The following is a 6000-nucleotide window of genomic DNA, read 5'->3' on the forward strand; positions in this document are numbered from 1 at the left end:
GTGTTAGACGGTCAGCAAAGTGTCAACAGCTGAATAACCAGGGAAAGGATGACCTATAATCCAATTAAATGAGGTAGAAAGAGAATTACAAGAAATTAAAAATAAGATGGTGCTGGAGACAAATTACATGACTGGAAATAACATGGTTGGTCTAAGAGTTGCATGCCAAGGATCTGAGCAAAGTAATTCAAAACTGGATAAATTAATGAAGCTAGACAGATCATTACAATTTATCAAAATGATGGTGTCAAAACAAGAAGTATAGCAGTTTAAAAACAGGTCAGTATAGCAGTTTTTACAGATATGGAACAGTGTGGTGGGGTCACATGCAATACAACATGATCCCAAGATCATGGTTGAGGCTACCTTCATAGGTATGGAACTTGGCTATCAGTCTCTGCTTAGCGATTCTGCTGGACATAAAAATCAGGACAACTCCATTGCAGCCAAATACCTCCCGATCACTCTACTCTTGTTCATCAGTAAAGTGATGGAGGGAGTCATCAACAGTGCTATCCAGCTGCACTTGCTCAGAATAACCTGCTGGGTTCCACGAGAGACACTCACCTCCTGACCTCATTTCAGCTTTGGTTCACACATGAAGAAAAGAGCTAAATTCCAGAAGTCAGGTGAGAATGACAGCCTTTGACATTCAACTGAGTGTGGCATCAAGGAGCCCTAGCAAAACTGGAATCAATGGGGACTGGGGTGACTCTGCTAGTTGGAGTCACACCTGTCATATAGTAAGATAGTCATGGTTGTTGGAGGTCAATCATCTCAGCTCCAGGACAACTCTGCAGGAGTTCCTCAGTGTAGTGTCCTATGCCCAACAATCTTCAGCTGTTTGATAAAGACATTCCCTCTATTTTACAGTCAGATGTTGGGATATTTACTGACGATTGCATAATGTTCAGCACCATTCACAACTTCTAAGATACTGAAGCAGTCCATGTTCAAATGAAATAGGATCTGGATAGTATCCAAGCTTGTGCTAGTAACATTCTCGCCACACAACTGCCAGGCTATGACTATCACCAATAAAAAAAAACAATCTAACCACCGTCCTTTGATATTCAATGGTGTTACCATCACTGAATCTCCCATTATCAATATTTTGGGGATTACCATTGACCAGAAACGCAAATGGACTCATCACATTAAAGGAAAAGTGGCTTCCCACGCTCCTGACCTTCGGGCACCCGATGCGGGGGGGGGGGGGGAAGAGTAGAGGCAGGTCTTCGTGGGTCTGCTCTCAGGCCTGGCCGTAAACATGTTGAGGTTGTGGGCCGTGGAGGGGATCGTTAGGGACAACACCCTGCCCCTCTTCTGCAGTTATGTTAGAGCCCGGGTCTCTCTAGAGAGGGAGCACGCTGTGTCCACCAACACCCTTGAACTGTTCAGGGAGAGATGGGCACCGCAGCGAGTGGATTGTATTATTTCCCCCTAGATTAGAGTGGTGCTAGAAGAGCACAGCAGATCAGGCAGCATCCGAGGAGCAGGAAAATCGACGTTTCAGGCAAAAGCCCTTCATCAGGATTCTTAATGAAGGGTTTTTGCCCGAAATGCCGACTTTCCTGCTGCTTGGATGCTGTCTGACCTGCTGTGCTTTTCCAGCACCACTCTAACCTTGACTCTGATCTCCAGCATCTGCAGTCCTCACGTTTGCCCTGTATTATTTCTCTCTCCAACTCTATTTTGATTTAATCCCTGCCCTGCCCTTCACTGTTTGATTACACAGCAGTGCCCTTTGATGTGAACGGCACTACTCGTCACTGACTACTTGGGTCTTTCCTTTCTTCTTGGGGTGGAAATTGAATAAAGATCTGTACACCAAAAGCAAAAAAAAAGTGGCTACAAGAGCAGGTCAGAGGCGAGGAACACAGCAACAAGTAATTCCCTCCTAATGGTGTTGTGTGCAGACCCATAGCAGGTGGATTGCATCAATTCAAGGCAGCAGCTCACCATCACCTTCTCAAGAGCAATCATGGACTAGCAATAAGAGCTGGCCAGCCCATGATACCCACATGCCAAGCATGAATTAAGAAAAAACTGAAGCAGTGCTGCACTGACAGAGATATTGGTTTTTGGATGTGATGTCAAACTGAGATTACATCTTTGATTTGGTTTGATTTATAAGTATCACATGTGCCAAGATACAGTGTAAAATATTGTTTTCCGCGCTAACCAGACAAATCAATACCTTACATAAGTACATCATGGCTTTAGAACAGAATGTAGAATATAATGTTATAGCTACTGAGTATGTGCTGAGAAAATTCAACACTAATATATGAGAAATCTATTTGTAAATCTGATAACAGCAGGGGAAAAGCTATTCTTAAATCTCTTGGTGAAATCTGTCACATCTGTACTCTCAGGTGGATATAAAAGATCCTTTAGCATAAACAAGTGCAGGGTAGTTAGCCCTATTTCCTGGGCAATTGTTTGTGGGAACTTGCCATGTACAAATGGTATATTTCCTTCTTTAGGACAGTGATTGCACTTCAAAAGTACTTCAACTGGCTGCAAAATGCTTTTAGCGATCTGCTGGTTATGAACAGCATATTTCTCAATTTTCTCTTTCATATTTCTGGTCACAACAAAATCTACTCGAGCTTTAAAAAATTTAAATGTTCCTTTCACCTCTTTACCATCAGTTTATTATTCTGTATGAGATTAACTTCAAACTATCTTACAAATATGTAAATATAGAAATACCTTTAAAGTAAAAACTGTTAGTGTTAAATGAATCATACAGCTTAGGTCTTCAATAAATTAACAAAGAAATATCACCAAATGCAAAACTGAGTGAACTACGTTTCTATTTCAATCTTTGTTATTTTATCCATATTTCTATATCCTTGATCCATCAATCCCCACATTCATTGGATTATCCTCCACCACTTGTGTTACCTCCAGTAAATAACACAATCAAACATGCACATTCATTTGGCTCTCAGCATTTGAAGGGAATTATTCCCTCTGCAAGATCCTAATCCACACATTTGTCATCCCCATAGCATCTTCTCATGCAAGCAATTTCTCCAAACTGTTTATCTCTAAAGATCCTAGCATACCCTAGCCACCTAGCTTAATACATACCCTCCTGTTTCCATACTCTCCACAGAAAATGAACATTAAAAAAAAGTAGTCCATCTGGTTTCTGAATCCTGCTTCACCTCTCAGTACCATCATGGCTGATCCGACTCTGGCCTTAACTCCCCTTTAATATCTGCCAACACCCTCACATAACCTCAAGTTTCCTTATAAATAAAAAAAAGCCTAAATCAGCGTATGGCAACAGGGTGGCTCAGTGCCTCAAAGCACCAGTGATTCAGGTTCAATTCCAACCTTGGGCAACTGTCTGTGTGGGATTCCTCCAGGTACTCCGGTTTCCTCCCACAATTGAAAAATGTGTAGGTTAGGTGAATAGGCCATGCTAAATTGCTCATAATGTCCAGGGGTGTGTAGGCTAAGTGAATTACAGCCAGTCAGGCAGGATACTGCCTAACCAGCTGTGCTTTTCTAGCACCACACTCTCAACTCTCATCTCCAGCATCTGCAGTCCTTGCATTTCTCATGGCTAATTCATGTAGGAGAAAGTAAGGTTACAGGGATAGGGTAGAGGGATGGTTCTGGGTGGGATACTCTTCGGAGTGTTGTTGTTGACTCGATGGGACAAATGGCCTGCTTCCATGCTGTAAGGATTCTGCAAAAGACTGACTTTATCAAATGTATCCCTTGGGCTGAACCAGTATGTATTTAATACATACCATACTGTGTTTACCTGTCACTTTCTCTTTTTCTCCCCCAACCTCCCATCGACACCCACTTTGTGTTTTTCTCTTTTTACGCTCCCTGTCTCTCTCTACCATATATCTATGTTTATCTCCAATTGTCTCCAGTCCTTTCTCCTCACATGCAAGTTGGTTTTATTTTCCAAATTCCTTCACTAACCTAATCCCTCTTTCTTATATTCATTCATCCATCCCCTATTTCTTTGATATTCGTTAACTTAGAACATTACAGCACAGTACAAGCCCCTCGGCCCTCAATGCTGCGCCGCCCTATCATACTAATCTGAAGCCCATTCCACCTACACTCTTCCATGTACGTCCATATGCCTGTCCAATGATGACTTAAATGAATTCCTTCTTTCCTAATTTCTGTCCAGCTCTCCTACTATGCACCTATCCTCTCAGTCTACTTCTTACTTGTCTGTACTTCTTCACATCTTCCAGATATCCTGTATCTGTATTTCCCTCTTTCCACATCTTCTTACACTTTGTGTCTGTGACTCATTCTTCCAATTTTTTTTTCTCAAGTTCATTTCTTCTTTGCATTTTTGTTTTGCGTTATAGCTTTCATTCTGAATTTTGTCCTTAGGTGATCACCATCCACCATTCTCCTCTTAATTATCCTGTCTATCTTTCTGTGACTCCAATTGTGGGCATTTTGCTTCCCTGAAATTCACTCAACTGTGTGTTATCCTCCTCTTATTAATTTCTGTCTCCATCTATTTATTGACCATATCTTGCTGTCTTCATTTCTCACCAAATTTGGCCTTTATTTTTTCACTCTTTGTCTTCACCTCGTTATTTTTTTCTACTTCTCTGTTTCTGTTCATCCACCTCTATGTTTTCCTTGACTGTCACCTGATGAAGGAGCGTCGCTCCGAAAGCTAATGTGCTTCCAATTAAACCTGTTGGACTATAACCTGGTGTTGTGTGATTTTTAACTTTGTACACCCCAGTCCAACACCAGTATCTCCAAATCATTCCTTTTCCCTGATTGCCTCGTTCTGTTTTGTTTACACATCTGTCATGTTATGTTTCTTTTGTTTCCTGTTTCTTTTTGATTCCTTATTTACTCCCCTTCCAATTCATTCTATTGAATTACAGTTTTTCAGTTATCTCTTTGGGTTTTGTCTCTAACTTCCCCGTTGCGGTACGTTTTTCTTTACTTTCTGCTATTTATCGATCCCTTTGCCTGTTTGTTTCTTCCTTAATTTATTCCTTATTCTCAATTCTTCCATTGAAATCTTCAATTTTCCTATTACCACGTCCCTCGTCTGTTTCTCCATCTCATGTTTTCTGTCTGTCTGTCTCTCTCTGTCCTCTATCCTTCTTGATCTCTGCTGGTCTCTTTCTTTCTCTCCTCCCCTTTTCACTCACTCACTCCTGGAAGACATCCCTGACCTGTTCTGGATAACGGGATCCCAGCTGAAGGCCTATTCCCCGGCTTTGATTTGAACTGCAGCCCAGATGGGCCTGGCGGCCCCCGGCCCCAATCCCCGGCCCCCGGTTATTGCCGGCGCGGGAAAGGTGGCGATTCCGAGCCGGAACCCGGCTCTTACCTGGCGGCGGAGCAGGCGGCCCTGCAGCAGGAGCTCAGCGGCGGAGCCTAAACAACGTCAAAGGGCAAGGAGAGAGGTGGCTCGGCACCGCCTGGAAGAGCCGAGCAAATCAAATGGACTGATACCGGGAGACCGCCCGTTGGAAACAGAGAGAAAACCGGCGGAAAAAAATAACTGAGAACGGCGGAGGGGGAGAGGCAACTGGATAGACGTCAGCAGGGGAGAGAGAGATTCAAGAACAGAGGTGCAGGAGGAGAGAGAGAGATTCAAGAATAGAGGGATGCAGAGAGAGAGAGAGAGGAGTTATAGGGAAAGAGATACGGGGCTGGGAGGAGAGAGACAAAAAGGGAGAGGCGAAGAGAGAAATAAAGTGACAGATACGGAGGAAAGTGATACTGGGGAGAAGGTACAAGGAGGTGGAGAGTAAGAGGTGAATGGATAAGACGAAGATATCAGGGAGGAAAGGAGAGAGGTGTGATGAGAAAGGGAGATGAAAAAAGAGACTGTGATACAGGAAGAGAGAGATTCAGGGAGTAAAGAATGGTGTGATACAAGAAGATTGATAGAGAAAAAGAGTTTGTGATGGGGACGCACTGTAAGGGTTTCCAATTATGAAAGGGTTAAAAATAGATTCATCAGGATTC

The 6000-nt window shown here is 42.9% G+C and overlaps 1 protein-coding gene across 4 annotated transcripts in view; it reads right to left on the reverse strand.

Annotated features, from left to right (window-relative positions):
- LOC132824286 (guanine nucleotide-binding protein G(I)/G(S)/G(O) subunit gamma-7) overlaps positions 1-5757 on the reverse strand; it is a 335756-nt gene extending 329999 nt beyond the window's left edge. For 2 of the 4 annotated variants that reach the window (XM_060838662.1, XM_060838646.1), the window contains exon 1: positions 5357-5757. The gene's annotated coding sequence lies outside the window, so the exon portion shown is untranslated. The remainder of the gene's footprint in view (positions 1-5356) is intronic. The other 2 variants (XM_060838639.1, XM_060838632.1) reach the window with 1 other exon arrangement.
- Between the last annotated feature and the right edge of the window lie 243 nt (positions 5758-6000).

Source organism: Hemiscyllium ocellatum, chromosome 2 (assembly GCF_020745735.1).
Source record: "Hemiscyllium ocellatum isolate sHemOce1 chromosome 2, sHemOce1.pat.X.cur, whole genome shotgun sequence".
Classification (NCBI taxonomy): domain Eukaryota; kingdom Metazoa; phylum Chordata; class Chondrichthyes; order Orectolobiformes; family Hemiscylliidae; genus Hemiscyllium; species Hemiscyllium ocellatum.